General features: G+C 47.3%; 1 protein-coding gene across 1 annotated transcript in view; it reads right to left on the bottom strand.

Annotated features, from left to right (window-relative positions):
* The window catches only part of C11H10orf90 (chromosome 11 C10orf90 homolog), a 211,660-nt gene that overhangs the window by 140,375 nt on the left and 52,841 nt on the right, over positions 1-18,444 (bottom strand).

Genomic DNA, 18,444 nt, shown 5'->3' with positions numbered 1-18,444 from the left:
GGGGCCATGTGGTGACTGAGCTTCTGCAGAAAAAGATGAGATGAGGTCAGAAAAGTAGGACCAACCCAGGGAGGGAACGGCGGGCAGCATTCTAGAACCACAGGAGCAGAGACAAGCCGTGCATCCATCGACAGCTGGATAGTTACGTCATTGTAGAAGCCCAGGCAGGTTTTACCAAGAACGAGGCAAGAACGAGGTAGATCTCACCGTGCTGAAGTGGAACGCTTCCCTCCAGGCATAGCCCTGGGTGATAAAAGCCAGCTGCGGGGCAGCATGAATACAAAGATCTCATTTCCATCAAACACAAAAGCAGCCCCAAAATGGAGACAGATCACCTGTGTGTCCAATGTAAGTACATGGATGGAAATGGAAACGTCCAGAAAAGGACTGGAAGGATATACATGGAAATGTGGGCAACGGTCACCTCTAGGGAGAGTCTGGATGGGGCTGATGTGGGCTGAGTGGCTGCGCCCCTGAACCGTGGGATTCGGTGACAGCGGTCAGCTCATGTCAGCACCTCACCTGTCCCAGATACTCCTCTCCATGCAACATGGGGTGAACAGCGCCTGCAGGTGGTCCCATCCCGGTGGAAGGAGAGAATGCACCAGCGCACAGGTAAGTCAACCCAGGTGCTGGTCCAAGCCAGGGAGGGGACTAACTAGTGATGGAGAATGGCATGGTGCATGGTGACGGAGGGGGAGGTCCTCTCTGTGTGGCTGAATGACAATGAGGACAGACCGTGACAGATTCAGAGGGAGACCACAGGCAGGAGGGTCACCAGAGGAAAGGTCCTGAGAGACGAAGACTCCGCCATGGTGACGAGACAGAAAGGAGATGGGGAGGACCAGGGAGTGGGGAACAGACAGGAGGCAGGAGGCCAGCTCCAAGAGCACGCTCAGGGGTTTGGGCTGTACTGTAAGGGGAAGGGGGAAGGCTCTGGAGAGTTCTAAGGCGGGGCAGGGAGACAACAGGAAGATGACCCTGGCCGTGCAGGGGCAGCGGGACAGGCTCACGAGGAGGAGATTCCAGTCACTGGGGCAGGGGCAGGGGACACGGTTTGACAAGGGGCATGGCAGTAGAAATGGTATAAAGCAGTGGTTTTAAGATCTGTTTTTGAGGGAGGATTTGGCAGGACTTGCAGCTGCATTCGGTTTGGAGGTGGCAGCAGAGAAGGGTCGATTACAAGCCGGGACGGAAGGCTGAGCAGCCTGAGGGAAGATGGCTGTGTTGCTGAAACTGGTCAGACCGAGGAGGGCAGGAGTGTGGCAAGGTCTGGAGGGGAAACCACCAGCGGTGCCAGTTTGAGCTGCCATCCAGGTGGACGGTCCTGCGGGCAGGTGTGGACTCAGGAGATCAGGTGGGAGCTCTGAGTGAGAGCGGCCACCAGCAGCAGCGAGTGGAGCTCAACACGCCGGGGCAGGAGGGTGCACCTCCGGAGATGAGCAGGTGGATACGGAAATGGAGCTCAGGGGCACCCCAAGACGTAGGGTCTGGGGAAGGGGGCAGGAGCCAGCAAAGAAGACAGAGAAGGAAAAGGAGCAGCAGGTGGCTGAGTGGCCTGAAGGCTGGAGCAGAAAAGGGCTGAGGAAGGAGAACGTGACCCACTGTCTCAGCCATTCCTGAGGAGGTACGGCAACACGGCCGACCCTGGTGACCCGGACACCAGCGGATTCCGTGGTGGAGAGGGGAGATCGGGATGGAGCGGGCTGCAAAGAGAGCAAACAACAGGGACCTGCTGGTAGCACTGTCCAATACAGGGAACTATATTCAATATCTTACAACAACCTGTAATGCAAAAGGATCTGGAAAAGAATATATGCATATGTGTAACTGAATCACTATGCCGTACGCCTGAAACCCAACTTTGTAAATCTACCCTCCTTCAATTTAAAAAAAAGTAAATTAGAAAAAAAGGGAGAACTCGTTCATTTTCTAACCCGCCATCTGAAGGGCCTCATTAAGGATGCGGGAAGGCTCTGGCCTTGCTCCTGGACTGCAGGACTCAGCCCTTCCTGTGCCTCCACCTGCACCTCTGGCTTTCAGTTAGGCTGACAAGCGTGGAGAATTTGGAGACCCGAGCGGATCACCAGACTGTCAGGCCGCATTTCAGAAAGAGGAAGGAGGAAGAAAGCCCTAATTGATACCCACGAAGCTGACCTCTGCTCCACACTGACTGACAGGCTGGGCTCTTCCACTGAGATTCAGAATGTGCTTGCGTAGCCCCTGGACAACTGCCACCCCTCCTGACAAACCCATCTTTCATTTCCCCTGCAAGTGGCAGCATCAGGAAAAGACCATCTAAATTATTTCAGCTGGACGGGTTGCCCATTTTCAATGTTTAAAGTGCTGAAAAGGCAAACTGCAAATAAGGAATGCTGTGGAATCTCCAGCAACTCTCAGCCAGAAGCAGCGTGGGGGCAGGAGGTGGGGAGGGGGAGGAGGAGGGAAAGTGCGATACAGATGGGAGGACATCTGGTCTCCAGCCCCAGCCCTGGCAGGATTCACCTGGGCCAACTGTAGCCTTCCCGGAGCCCAGCTTCCCCATCTTTCAACTTAGGGATTAGACAGAATTCTAATATTGTTAGATGTGGAACCCTTTGTTCAAATGAAACCCTATGCAGAAGACCAATGAAAGCAGAGACAAAAGCGGAGGGGCACAGCTGGGTTTGGGGGAGGGCCCAGCCCTAGGTAAGTACCCCTTTCCGTGGATGCGTGCACACCCAGCGTGGCTCCTAATCTCAGGTGCTGGAAACCCCCGAGCTCGCTGGACAAGCAAAAAACATGAGCCTCAGCCCTTAGCTCACACCGTGCACAGAAACTAACTTGCAGTGGATCATAGGTCTGAAGGTAAAAGCTAAAACTATAAAACTTTCCGAATAAAACATAAGAGAAAATCTTTGTGCCTTAGGATAGCAAAGATTTCTTAGGCAAATGCCAAAAAGACTGACCATAAAAGAAAAAAAAAATGGTAATCGGACTTCATCAAAATTAAAATCTCCTGCTGTTTGAAAGACACCATTAAGAAAGTGAGAAGGCAAGCTACCTATTTATTGGAAGAAAATCGGAGCATTACATGTATCTGGCAAAAGACTTGTACCCATATTATATAAAGAATTTTATAGCTCAATGAGAATATGAACAACTCAATTTTAAGAAATGAGCAAAAAGTCTGAACAAGTACTTCATACAGAAAGCCAGGCAAATAACAAACAAGCTCATGAAAGATGTTTAACGTCCTTAGTCATTAGGGAAACTACAAATTAAAACCGCAGTGAGATACCATTAGACACCTATAAAACTGATTTAAACTAAAAATACAGACAGTATCCTGTGCTGACAAGGGTGTGGAGAAATCTGAACTTTCATATGTTGCCATGGAGAATGTGAATAGTCCACTGTGGAGAAAAGCTTGGCAATTTCTTATAAGGTTAAACATAGGGTTATGACACAACCCAGCAATTCCAGTCCTAGGGACTTACCCCCAAAAGAAATAAAACCGTGCATCTTCACAAAGATTTCCAAGAGGATGTGCATAACTGCATTCATCACCGCAGTGCTGCCTCTGTGCAGTGGAATATTACTCAGTAATGAAAAAGGAGTGGGTGGATGTTCTAGGACAGAGGTCCTCGGCTCACTCCTGAGGCTGGAGGTCAGAGAACACAGAGTGTGTCTGAGGAACTGCACGGTGGGGATAGAGAGGTGGGAGGAGGCCGGGCTCCAGATGCCTCGCAATCTTGGGAAGCAAGCCAGTTAGCCTGGATTTGTTCTCAGGGCAGCCAAAGTGGTGCAGCTGACAAACTGGATCAGATTTGCATTTTTACAAGACAGCTGGTTGATGGAAAGAGAGTAAACTGGAAAGGATCAAGAGTAGAGAATGAGACACCAACTAGGAGACCCGAGAGGACCTGTGGCTGGTCTGGACGGTGATGTTGGAGGGAGATGCGTGCAGTTGAGAGAGAGCTTCCAGGGACGTATCAGCAGAACTTGATGACTGACTGGATTTGGGGAAGTGATTGTACTTAGTCCCTATTAAATGCCATCTTCTTCACTTCTACCTTTCATTTTGGATTCCGGCATCTGGCACAGAAGCATTTCCCTTACAATCTGATCAGCGTCTGTCCTGTGTCATCTGAGCCATTGCTGTAAATATCACAACAAGATGAGCTGCTTTACAGCCCGAGTGACACAACACGAGAGGAAGAAAGGGAGGGTAGCATGACCTACTCTTGTAAACAGCCCTGGCCCCGACAGAACTCCAAGGAGTAGCTCCTGGTCCTGCTTCATCATCACCAGCCAATGGCAGAGACGGTCCCACACCCAGGACGCTGAGCATCACTCACTCCCCAGCATCACTTCTCCAGCAGCTTCGGCACTGAGATGATGGGCCTGGCAGAGTTGGCCTCTGACCCTCCTGTGCAACATGCTATAAACCCAGATGAATAACTGCATCTGGTATGCTTCTCTTAGAAGGGAGAAAGAAATAGCAAATATCCTCTTGACATCTTTCCTTTTCTGAACATCCTATAATCTGACCACATGGGAATTACTATCTTTGAGCGCCAAATCCACTGGAAGCAGATATTTAGAACAAAACCTGCCTTGTCCTCCAGCTACGCCATCCAACAGGTTATGATTTAAGCATCCATCACACCTGTACAGCTTCACGCCCCTTGCCTGCAGGCTCCTCGGTACTTACACATTTTCTGTGTCTTCCTCTACCAGCCCTGCAATTAAGAGACTCTTCCTGCGCACCGTTTCATTTGCAGTTGGCATGCGAGCTGGTCTTTAGGAGGGAAGCTGTCATCAGCTCGTGGATGGGCTTATTCAGCGGTGGTCCTTCTGAGCTGATTTAGGTAAGCTGTCAAAACTGAGTGAAGTTGTGAGTTCACAAGGGACCATTTCTGTCTCCGGTATTGATGGAGTGAGGGGAGGGGTGCACGATGCAAATGGATATACCGTTTTTCCTCCCACCTCCTTCTCCCTCTCGCTCTTTCTCTCCTCCTCCCCCCACTAAATGATGAAGGATTGCTGGCTTGTCATTGTCTACAGCCCAGCCCTGTTCTATCTTCTCAACAAAACTCCCCACATATATACCTGCTGGCAAACTTTTAGGTGCTACTTGATTGACAGTAATTTCAAAACTCGACGACATTTCTGTTGGGGTCCGTGTGCCTCTGCCCTGCCTGTTTCACATTTCTCCAGCCTCTGCGCCTTCTGGTGAGATCTCCCCGACAGAGGAAGCAGAACTCTGTGCATCACAGAGATAAGCTGGTTGGGCCCCACTGGACTTCTCGTTTTGAGAAAGCCAGGCCAGGAGAGGCTCCTGGAGCCATCAGTGGATGGATGGGCAGACCCCCGGGAAAGACCAGGAGACAGCGCGCCCCTCCGAGACACCAGGGAGACCTGCCACCCTCTGGCAGCCTCCTTGGCTTCGCAGGGTTTTAAGTGCTTCACTGATAGCTGTGTGCACAGTTAGAGGTGGATTAGGAAGACTGGTAGTAGGGGATTTGGGCACTAATCCCCTTCCAATTGTTAATATTAATTAAAGTGCTTTTTTCTTTCATTATGCAACAAACACTAACTGCCTCTTTTAAAAGGAAATAGAGAATGGAGTTTGGTGGGGGGTCACATTTGGCTGGTTTTTCCCAACCAGGAAAGCACTGTGTGTACATGGTTTTTTTTTTTTTTTTTTTTTTTTTTTTTCATTCTTAGAACAGAGATCCGAGATGAAACACGGGAGGAGGAAGACATCACTTTCGCCATGCCATTGGGGAGACATTTCTTACGTTCTGAGACAGAAGGCCTCTCATTTCTCAAAGAATTTTCATATTGGCCACTGCAATCACACTATTTAGATGAAAGCACAGACAGGGCTCACGTTAATGGGCACCAAGTATCCATGGGGGGGTGAGGCACAAGGGGGTGACTTTCCTTGTGGCCAAGAGGACGCGCACGTGGCCCGCGCCCCCCAGCTGGTGTGTTGAGAGCAGCCGAGTGGCTCGTCTCCCCTGGGAGATGCTGTGGAAAATCTCTCACCGCCAGGCTGACGAAAACACCCACTGAGCCCCGGTGTGTGCAGACTCTGCACTGCGTGCCAACCCTGCACTGTGTGCAGAGAGGAGGAACCCGGAGCACAGGCTGGGAAGTGGTGAAAGGCTGAGGGGCGTCCACATGGCAACCAAAGCAAACAAATGCAAACAAGTTAAAAAAAAAATTAAGTAAACGCCAGCCAGGTGCAGACTCCAGAGGAGGCACCGGGAGACTGAGGATCACCCCCGCACCCCATCCAGGGAAAACCCATCCCACACTGTATGAATTTCCAACCACAAAAAAAAGATACCTAGATCCTCCTTTGTGCTCAAACCAGAAAATTTACAAGATGCACTGCAGGCCCAGCTGCACACTAACGACTCTGTGTGTGTGTGTGTGTGTGTGTGTGTGTGTGCGCGCGCGCTTCTGCACGTCTGTTTCACGGCAATATCCAACCTCAATTAAGGGACACTGAAGCCAGGGGCTGTGTTTTATTTATCTTCCCCTTTTCCTCAACGCACAGTAAATGATGCCTGACCTCAAATAACCAGTTCTTCCAGTTTCTTGCCATTTCGGTGTATTTAGGCACCAGTCATCTCATTTGATTTAAGTGACTTATTTTTTAATTTTAATAGAGTCAGGTGATTTTTAGAGTTCTGTCCTAGAACTCAGAGGCTGGATAAGATTCCATGCTCTAAGGCTCCTACCACGCAGATATTCTTTGGGGACCAGAATAACCAGCAAGCCTTCCTCCTAAGGACCCACGAAGACGCCCCGCGTCACGGAGGCTGGGGCCCTGCCCCTCTCGCAGGGGTACCCCTGCTCCTAGAAGTGTCCCTCTGGCACCCAGGTGGGTCCCAGGAACACACAGCCCTCAGAGGCAGGAGCAGAGCCAAGCACTGCTTTCCCGGTTTGGTCAGAGCCCGTATGGGAACAAGCACCAGGGATTCGGTTTGTAAGCCAGTCTGCCCTGCTGCTGGGAGCCTTTAACCTCTCCCAGTCAGGACACACGGGGGTGGTGTGTCAGAGCAGAACTGGCAGGTTCGGGGATTTCTCTTCTGCCCTTCCTTAGCAGCACACACAACAATATGGAATCTATCTGTAGCAACATGGATGGACTAGGAGCTGATCATACTAAGCGAAGTAGGTCAGACCGAGGAAGAAAAATACCACATCACTATATGTGGAATCCAAAAAAAAAAAAAGACACAAATGAACTTATTTGCAAAACAGAAAGAGACTCACAGACAGAGAAAACAAATTTCTGGTTACAGGGGTGGAGTGATAAATTGGGGGTTCGGGATTTGCAGATCCTAACTACCATATATTAAATAGATAAACAGGGTCCTACTGCAGGGCGCAGGGAACTGTATTCAATATCTTGTAATAGCCTGTAATGAAAAAGAATATGAAAAGGAATGTATATCTATATGTATAACTGAATCACTACGCTGCACACCAGAGATGAACACATTGTAAACCGTCTATACTTCAATAACAATTTTTTTTTTAAATTTTAAAATGGTGACTCTTACAACTGCTGAATCTTGGATTTGGTGAAATATGGAGATGTTTACTCACCCCATTATTGAAATCGACTTCAAATGGTCAGTTTTCAAAATTCAGAATAACAGACAATTACAATAACAGGGGAAAGGGCTGATGTAGCACCGCAGGGTAGTGATGGGGCAGAGGGATGAAGTGGGTGGGGAGGGGGCAAGGGGAGAGGCGGACACTAGAAGACGGGCAGATGGCGGGGGAGGGGACAGTGCTTTGCATCAGTCACGTTTGGGAATCCAGAAGAGGCTGCCACCCGGAGGAACAGATCTGGGCGTCATCCAGGTCATCTCACGTCTCGGAGAAGACAGCGTTCCTGGGTTTGACCCCTGGCTGCCCCCACCTGCTAGCTGTGTGACCTTCGGTGAGCTGCATATGCAGCCTGTCTCCTTATCTGTAAAAGGAGCTGACGGCGGCGCTTACCTCCTAGGTTAGTGCGAAGGTGAAGTGTGCTTGTACGTTTCAAGCGCTGAAAGCAGCCCCCGGCAATTATTTCTAGAGCTCTAGTTAATCTGTGAAAGGATCCTTGCAGGCCTAAAAGGCAGGCGCAAAAGTGCGGTTGAGTTCACACAAATATCTGGATCTGGGGAAAGCTTCTGCTGGGTGATTGACGACCTGTAAGCCCTGGAAGCTGAGGGGAGGACGAGAGAGCCACCCAGGAAGCCTGACGTCAGGGGCTGCCTCCCGGCCGCCCTCCCGGCTGCGTTCCCGGCCGGATGCAGAGTTGAGAGAAGACGCTGGCTCGTCAAGGTGAGTCACAACAAAGGCGGAGATGAGCTCGATCGGACAAGCCTGAGAAGCAGGACCTTGTGTTTGCATCCCCTGAACCTGGCTCTGCACGGTGTTCAGTTCCTCCAGGATGTTTTTATTTCCTCCCACCTTGATAGGACCCCTCCTCCCAGGGCGGCCCGGGCTCCTTCCCAAAATGCACATTGAGAGAAGCCCTCTGGCCTCTCAAGCAATCCTCTTGGCAGCCCGGCCCTGACCTTCCGCCTGACCGTTCCTCCATTCCTAAGGAAGGTTGCACCTCAGGGGAAATCACAGCCCCCACCCCGCACGCCCCGTGTCCCCTGGGAGCCCTCGCCTGCGCCACATTTTCATAAAGGAAAAAAAGAAAAGCCTTCAGGTAATTTATCCACTATTTTTGCATGAATTGTTTGGCTGTCTAGATCCTTCATTTCCTGTTTCAGTCTTGATCTTTAGTTGAAAGGGAAAAAAAAAACCCACATATATATGCAGTTTTTTGAAAGAGAGAAAATTGCTTGAGTGAAAAGTCTTTCGTCTTCAGGGAGAACCTCATCTCTACCACTCAAGACAGGGAAGATAATCTACAAAACCCAGAAGTGCAGATGCAGACATGGCATTTTTTCCTTTCCCCCAGACAACCTGCAAAGTTCATTTCAGGATCTCCCCCCACCAGAAGCCACAGAGGGGGACACTTGGTTTTCACCACATTGCTCAGCGTCCTAAGGGTCAGAAAAGGCTGAGGTTCTGATAACAGACACAGATTTGACCGAGGTAACAATTTATCTACGCATCTCTGCAAGTTCCACCAAGCTTGAATTTCTTTAGCTGCATGGATCCATTTTAATAAGAGCTGACAGTTTAATCAGGTAAGATAAACCACATTTTCATAATAGGGCCACATTAGGTGTGCATAGTTTTGCATTAATGGATCTTGGGATTTGGTCACAGAGCACCTGCATAAAATGTAGACATTTCACTCCAACGTACCCTTTTGATCTGGTGCCACCCCAGGAAAGCTCAGAAAAAAAAAGGCAAAACTAGGTGTAAGAGATACTTTGTAATAAAATGGATTTCACGTATTAAAAGGAAGTCGCTTTTCAAATGAATGTTACTGCATGTCTTCAGTCACGCTGATCACTTAACGGCCATTTTTAACCTTGTAACTAAGATGGGGATAAAAAGCCCACAAAACTTCATTCTGAAAAACGGCTTCATATTTATTCCAAGTCGAGACAGAATGTGGGCCAACAAGTCATGAATATGGATGGCTGTAAACACCCTCAAAGGAGCATGCATTTCCGGGGGCCAAACCAGCGGTGATGTGGAGGCAGGAACAGGTCTCTCCCACTCCTCCGCTCTCCTCTCCCAACCTCAGTGCCGGCCCAGGGCCCTCTTCCAGGAGGCACAGCCACCGGGCCTGTGGGGAGTGGGCAGGGCCAGCCCTGCAGGGTACAAAGCAGGACTTTGTTCCCTCTGGGGGCTGATCGGAGAGGACCCTGGAGGAGTCCCACTGTTTCTGCAAAATAGCTGTTCCCAGCAGGGGGCCAGGAGAACAGCCTGTGTAAGTGGTCCCGGGGAAACAGACAGAAGAGGGAAGAACTGGGCTGTATCCTCCCAAACCCTGGTCCCAGAGGACATTCTGTTCTCGTCTTTGTAGCCAGGGAGAAAGGTAGGGTCTCAGGTCTCCTGGTTTCCTGCAGATGCCGTGACAACACCTGCTCTTAGACATGAAGCCTGCTGAGCATCCTGCCAGGGGTGACATCGCGGCCTCTGGAACTGGACCCAGAGCCTAAGAAGGACAAGGCCTGGGATCAGGGGCCCTGACAGCCCGAGAGTGGAGGAATGACCAGAAACCCAGAAGAGGTGGCTCCTCATGAAACAGAACCACTAGAGGAAGCAAGGAAAAACTAAACAAAATTCCTGCTACTAATAAAGAAAATCAATTCTAGTATTTCTAATTACTTTCTCTACTTTCAAAATGCCATGCATGAATTGAAGTAGAGGGTGGCCGCTGTCGAGACCCAAACAGGCAGCCTTGAAATTAGTGGAAGAAATAATTCAAATTACAGAGTAGCTATTCAGAGGTAATGCACTTTGGGGTGAGAGCATGTGAACAGTATCCCACCGCGCCCTGGGGGCCCAGGGATCCCCAACAGCTCTGCCCGCAGGCCAGGAAGCAACTTGCAAGACAGGAGAATGCCCATCAGGGATTATATTGCTGTTGTCATTAAAAGAATGTCCTTTGAGAAATGAAATTATATGAAAAAGATGAATAATGTCACTCTTGTAGGTGATCATCAGTGTGAGAAATGAGTTTGGTTTTAAAACACTTGAGGGAGAAAACCAGTTTGGCCCGTGCCCACGACAGCCTCGGGCAGGCTGGTCCTCCCCGGTGGGTGCTGGGCCCTCACACTGGTTGGTGACCATCGCATCTCTCTTTCTCTTTGAAAACCATGAAGATGCTACAGGTCGCTCACGCTGTTCGTGAAGGGTGTTCTTCAGGGGGCTGTCCAATATCAACTTTCTTGGCAAGCGAAAGTCAGGTAGTTTAATGCCAGAAAAATAAACCAAACAAAGGTCTAGGTGCTCCACCTGCTGTGGTCTGCTTCTGGGAAGCGTCGAGGGGTTCTACTGATTTGCTCTTAGGATGCAGATTACCAGCACACTAAACCTTTCAGAATCGGGAGTGGAGTTGTGGATGGAAGCTAAGAATTGCTCAGCTCTTGACTGAATCGGGTTCAATAATGTCAGTAATGTAGCTGTCTTGGTGGGGGTGTCTATTTTTGGATTCTTTGCACAAATGCTGGCAAGGATCCCTGCATTTCCACAATGAACCTGCCACACGTGGAGGAAGCAATATAGCCCCTGGATTTCATTTCCAAACCTCATATTCAATTATATGATGAAAAACAACCAGGGACAATAGGCATCAGAATCGTCAAAGCAATAACCCAGAAAGCTCACGGGGAAGCTTTTAAAAGTGAGCATCTCTTAAAGTTGCAGTTCTTAAAGTATGGGGACACCGCTGATCCTTTCAGAGCTCCACGGGGTCAAAATCATTTCTATACCGTTACCAGAATGTTGTTTGCCTTCCCCACTGAGTTGACATTTGCACGGAAGGTACAAAACTTCACGGTGGGTAAGACAGCCAGCCCGTCGCACCACCCACGAAGTACTAGCAGTCACTGTATTCTTCGCCGCCATATACATGTGGTATAAGACAAATCCAAAATTGCCCATTTCTCTTAACAATGTTTTTGATGAAGCCAGTGCATCCTTCTCACCCTTGTGTCCTATACAGGACATCTCCCATCTACCTCTCCAGATCCACTCCGCCCTTCTCCACCTGTGCTTGGTCCTGGCAGGCTGACCTGCATGGATCAGAATGACAGGGCTCCCCAAAGGGCCGCGGGTAGGTTATAAAAGCAGAGAGGTTGGGGCATTGATTCCTGGGCCCTCTGTGGGCTGGCAGAGTCTGGCTCCAGTAGGTGACTCTTTCGTTCCTCTCAGCCTCCCACACTCTACCATCTGTAATCCAGCTTCATCTCAGCACCTCTGGTGGGACTGGGAAGAGATGTTGACACAAGTCCTAGGGTTTGGCACCACCCCCTGCCCACACCTTATAAATGGTCCTTTTTTTAAACTCTCCTAAAATTACTCAAATGGAACATGCTCTCTGTCTCCTTCCAGGCCCTTGACCAATGGACTTGTACGGGTCCAACGCAGTGTTTTGGCATGATGGTCCTCGGGCATGGATAGCCCCGGGGAGGGCAGGGGCCTCTTCTGTCATGTTTACTGCATTTTCATTTTAATTCTGTCCATATGTTAAATCAAATGCTTCAGAACACTTTGGAATGGGGATTAATTGACTCTCATAGTCATTATTTTAATACACAGCTATAACCAAACCTCCACCACCCACAGTTAATAAATGAAGAACAGATTCATAACAAGTCAGCAGAAAGGAGGGCTCAAATAAAATCCCACCTGGAAACCGTACCTCGGACTCCACACTCCAGACATGTTCTTGTGACTAGAGGAGGGGTGGGAGTCTCTGTACTTGTTCTGTTTTTGTTTTGTTTTTTTTCCATTTGCCTTTAACTTTATGTATTTTTTTAACATAACAACTTGATTAAGATATAATTTACAAATAAGTCAGACAGAGAAAGACAAATACTGTATGATATCACTTAACATGGAATCTAAAAAAATATAACAAACTGGTGAATAAAACAAAAAAGAAGCAGACGCTCAGATACAGAGAACAAACTAGCAGTTACCAGTAGGGAGAGGGAGGGAGGAGGGGCAGTATAGGGGGATAGTATTTAAAAAGAAGAGATTATTATGGGACTATATGAAATCATGTGTATGAAACTTTTGAAAACTGTAAAGCACTATACAATTTAAAGAATCTTTCATTCAATAAAAAAGTACTTTAGAGCAAAAGAAGAGATATAATTCACATACAATGCAATTCACCCACTAAAAAATACCAATTAATGTTTTTTAGTATATTTACAGAGTTATTCAACTATATTCATGATCAATTTTATGCCATTGTGGCATATTCATGATCAGCTTTAGAACTTTTTCATTACCCCCAAAAGAAACGCCATACTCATTAGCAGTCACTCCCTTTTTCCTTCCAAATCCCCAGCCCTAGGCCACCACTGTCTACAAATTTGCCACTTCTGGAAATTTCATAGAAATGAAATAATACAATATGTGGTCCTTTGTGATGACTTCTTTCATTTAGCATAATCTTTTCAAGATTCATCCAGGCTGTAGAATGTATCAATAGTTCATTTCTTTTTATTGCAAGATAATATTCCACTGCATGGATACACTGCATTTTATTGATTCATTCATCAACTGATGGACATTTGGATTGTTTCCACTTTTTGGCTATTATGAATAATGCTGCTGCGAACATTTGTGTACAAGTTTTACGTGGACATATGTTTCTGTTCTCCTGGGTGGAATTGCTGGGTCTTACAATAATTCCACGTTTAAACTTTTGAGGAAATGCCAGACTGTTTTCTAGAGCAAATAAACCATTTTACATTCTTGTCATCAGTGTATGAGGATTCCAATTTCTCTACACTCTCACCAACACATATTATTATCTGACTTTTTATGATAGCCCTGTATTTGTTCTTAAATACTTCCAGGAGATGGGATTTTTGTTAAGGTGGCTTCAGTCAGCTATCTGAACTCCCCACTGAAGTGATCACATGTTTAAGGGGTTATTCTAGAACTGATTCCCCAGCACCTCACAATTTCTGGAGTTCTATTCGAGCCCAAAGGCCATGGAGTAGATGTGAGCCCAAGTAGCAGATTAAGAGTCCAGACAAATTCCACAATGGCATGAATTCTACACGCTCTAGGGCTTAAAGCCATCCTGTCCAATATGGTAACCATGAACCTAATGTGGCCATTCAAGTTTAAATTAATTAAGGTGAAATGAAATCAGTCACACTAGTCACATTGCAGGTGCTCAATAGCCCCCTGTGGCCAATGGCTACCACATTGGACAGTGCAGATGTAACACATTTCCATCATTGCAGAAAGTTCTAGTGGACAGCATGGAAGAGGAAAGTCTAGGGGCCCTGCACATCACCACCTGGGAGAAACGTTAATCAGAGGGGCTTTGTCTCCAGACCCTCTCCCCTTAAGAACCCATGACACACATTCCCATAGCTCATTTTGCCAGTCATCCAAAAAAGGCTCAGAATTCTTGGGGATGCCAAAGAAAAGCTGAGTGGGTGTATATTTTGAGGTAGAAATGCCAAAAATTAGACCACAAGACCTCACAGGCGGACTACCATGTTTTCCAATCAGTTCAGCAACATTGAAGCTGTTCTGTTCACTCCTCGGGGTCCAACTACCCAAACCTCAACGTCTGGATGAGAAACACCTAAAATACAGAATAAGCTCTTTCTGGAAACTCCTCTATGAAGGATTGTCAACATCATGCATTTCCATAAGAAAAGAATTTGCTGTGTATGTGCTATTAATAATTAGCAGTCATTTCACACTTTTCAGCTTCCAGCGTGTTAGAAATGTTAACCAAGTGGTTTTTAGGAGAAAAAAGTCACCCTCGAAGCAGCAATGCTGTGTCGCATAGTAAAGCAGAGTCAGCCTTGAATCCTGGGGCTGGAATCTGATGAGGCGTCCCAGATAGTGGATTCACACGTCCTTATAATTATTAATATTCAAAGAGTCTATTCTTCATATACTCGAAATGGAGGCAAATACTCCTTACTATTTGTGTAGAAGATATCAGTGGGCACTAGCCTTATCTGTCCTTTGCCACAAGTTATATGATGGCCAAAGACCAAAGCTACAGATGAACATTTCAATCCACTTATAAAAAGCTTGCAATTACTTGGGGTAGGGGGTTATAACTCAGTCGTAGAGCGCATGCTTAGCATGCACAAGGTCTTGGAGTCAATCCTCAGTATCTCCATTAATTAATAAATTAATTAACTAACTAATAAACAAACAAACCTAATTATCTCCCCCCCAAAAGACCCTCCCCCCAGAAAACCTTAAAAAAGTTTTCATAAAAAGTTTGCAATTACTAATTCAAATCTGAAAAATTACACAAAGTAACCTAAAAATCAAGTTCTCCACAGAACTTTCCTCCGCTTTAAATCACTGTAGACAGACTAGCTCTTGCCAGGTCTTGTTTTAAGGAGGCAATCAGTAACTTCTCCATCAGGACAAAGCAAATTGACCAGTAGGTGACCCTCAGGTAAAGACTGAAGGGCAGCGGGGGAACGCTTCTCTCTGGATGTGACCTTCCAGTCTATGTGGGACCCCAGGTGTCCAGCATTTTACATCTGAACGGAACACGAGAGGCCCCGTGGGGAGCTGCTGATTGTGATGGCCTGTCATCCGCCACTCATTCAGTACGCGTGAAGGGCAGCCTCGCCCGTGTTCCCCGCCAAAGGCAGCAGGGGGACCATGGACCCCGCTGAAGCTGGCGCCATTCTCCTTCTGTAAAGGCCTATGGTCTGTGTTGTATCAGAGCGGATTATGTGGTGTCACCATCTGATCTCCTCGTCCGGTGGATCCCAGAGCAGCAGCAGGGTACTGAGAAAAGTCAACGTAGTTGTGAAGCAGCTTCAAGACTGGATACGATCGGAAGTCTTTGCAGGACCGAGAGAAAGCTGAGTAAGACCACAGAGGTCGGAGTACGGAGCTCCTGGGACTCCACCTGCCCACTTTCGAGCAGGTAAGGTCGTATTGTCCTCACTTTACAGAGAAGCCATGGCAATTAAACCACTTACTCAAGGTCATGGACATGGGACAGGAATCGAGGTGTCTGGTCACCATTTATAAAAGGGATAAAAACATTTATAAAATGTGGTAATCCTCTCCAAAAATATCACAAGGTCAAGAATAAGCACAGCTCGTCCCCGCTTAGTAGACTCAAGGCTAGAGAAAGGCAGAGTCGAGAGAGCCTGTAACACCTTCTGCTCAGGGCTTAAGCTGAGCTATCAAATCCAGATAACAGATAACGCCTGCCCTTCCCACGTCTCTGCACTGGGGGAGTCATGCGGAGGAGGAGGACATGGGGCACTGGGAATTTGGATGAGGAAACCAGTTACCCCATTCTTAAGGTGAGTCCCAGTCCGGGACCAACGCCCTTCCACGGTTTTCCATCCTCAGCTCTTTCAACGCCAGCAAAGACTCATCAAACTTGAGGACCAGCAGACAGCAGACGTATGGGCCCCAAAGGGTTCCCCAGAAGGGGTGACATAGGACCAGAAAGGGGAGTGGCATTGGCTTCTGTTGAATAGATGTACATACTTTGGTAACATCTGAGATCATCTGTGAAATACAGCAGCAGAAATAGATCTTTCTACACCAACTTCTGGGCTCAGTTGTGGATCAGTTCCAACGTAACAAAGTGCTGCGAAATGCAGCGTCCTGGAACGACACGTACCTACAACAATACGTGCATGACTCTGTGCACCGGCTGCGTGCTGCTTCTGTCCTAGTCCGGTGGGCTGAGGCCCGATGGTCTACAACGGCCTCACTGACATGTTTGGGCTCTCAGCTGGGCCCCTGGGCTCCGTCCACGCGCGCTCTCATCCTCCACGAGGCTAGCCCAGGCTTATCCACAAGAGGCACAAAGTTTCCCAGAAACTGGATGGGCTGAGCCCTGCCTCACAGAGACTTTTCAAACTTCTGATTGCGCTGCAGCTGCTGACATCCCTTTGGCCAGAACAAGTCACCTGGCCCAGCCCAGAGTCAGGTGGGAGAAGCCACCCCAGGATGTGGCTACAGGAAGGCCTGATTCATTGGAGGCAATTTCTGCAGCAACCTGTCACAAACTACCCCAGACAGTGTGAGAACCCTAAGCCAGCAAAATATCTCTCCTCTGTTGAGAGAAAAGTGGAGAAGACTTGAAATAGTATCTAAGCCAAGATATTACAATTATTAGAAATGGTTCATAATATGACCTCAATAACTATTATTGGTGAAAAAGATGCATTTGAAGTAAGGCTATAAAAAATGTAAAGTCTAAGTACAATGATCTGATTTGACTCCTCCTTTTAATTTCCTTACATTTTATTGTCTAATGAAATCTCCTTAAGGTTTCTTTTTCAGCAAACATCTTTTTTCAGTATAATGATTATGAGGCATTGTGAGGACCCAGAGAGGAGTAAGGTATGATCTCTCCCTCACTAGAAGAGAGAGTCTTTACTGAGGCCGCTGTATTTGCTGTAAGAGAGGGGAAAAGGCGTTACGAGAGTACAGAGGCAGAGAAACGTCCAAATAATGCCAGGATTAGGCTTTAGATTTATCCTGTGTCTGTCTCGTTGCTGTAGCTTCATGGAATCCCCAGTTTTCATCTGGTTCCAACTTGGCCATGTGCTGGGCACCCTCCCTTGGGACACCACCACCTTTAGTGGCGTCTGAGGTCTTGGCATCAGTGATGGGGGTTCTGAGTTATCTGGACCATTGGATGGGAGTCATCCTCTGTGATGGCTGGATGTGGGGCTGAACAATGTCTCAGGGCACAAATGAGCACATTTATGCTAGACAGTTGATATGCAGCCCCCCCAGTGCTGGTGCTTGTGGTCTGCTAAGCCAAAAATCTCTCAGTTCCCTGCCATTCTTGTCTGACAGGGTCCTCCTCTTAAGCCTGTGACTTTTTTTTTTAATCTGTTCTGGGGGGTGGAATAAATTAGCTCTGCAAATATGCATTCAAATCTGTCTGCCCCCAAAAAGCAATCTACAGATTTAATCAATCCCTATCAGATTACCCAGGATGTTTTTTACAGAACTAGAACAAATAATCTTAAAACATATATGGAAGCGCGTGCACGTGCGCGCAAACACACACACACACACTCACAAAACAGAATTGCCAAAGCAACACTGAAGATAAAGAATGAGGCTGGAGACATAACCCTCCAAGACTTCAGACAATACTTCAAAGCTACAAGCAATCAAAGCAGCATGGTATTGGTACAAAAATAGACATATGGATTGATGGAACAAAATAGAGAGCCCAGAAATAAACCCACAGACCTACGATTAATTAACCTTTGAAAAAGGAGGCAAGAATATACAATGGAATAAAGACAGTCTCTTCAGTAAGTGGTGTTGGGAAAGCTGGACAGCTGCATGTAAATCAGTGAAGTCAGAACACTCCCTCACACCATACACAAAAATAAATTCAAAATGGCTTAAAGAGTTAAACATAAGACAAGACACCATAAACCTCCTAGAAGAAAACATAGACAAAACATTCTCAAATCATAGCAATGCTTTCCTAGGGCAGTCCACCCAGGTAATAGAAATAAAAGCAAAAACAAACAAATGAGACCTAGCTAAGCTTATAAGCTTTTGTACAGCAGAGGAGACTACACACAAAACAAAAAGACAACCTATGGAATGGGAGAAGATATTTGCAAACAATGTAACCAACAAGGACTTAATTTCCAGAATATACAGACAGCTCATACAACTCAACCCAAACAAAAAAACAAACAACCCAATCCAAAAATGGGCTGAAGACTTAAACAAACAATTCTCCCATGAAGACATGCAGGTGGCCAATAGGCATATGAAAAACTGCTTAACATTGCT

Source organism: Camelus ferus, chromosome 11 (genome assembly GCF_009834535.1).
Source record: "Camelus ferus isolate YT-003-E chromosome 11, BCGSAC_Cfer_1.0, whole genome shotgun sequence".
In the NCBI taxonomy this organism is placed as follows: Eukaryota; Metazoa; Chordata; class Mammalia; order Artiodactyla; family Camelidae; genus Camelus; species Camelus ferus.
This window is presented reverse-complemented; position numbering and strand designations above follow the sequence as displayed.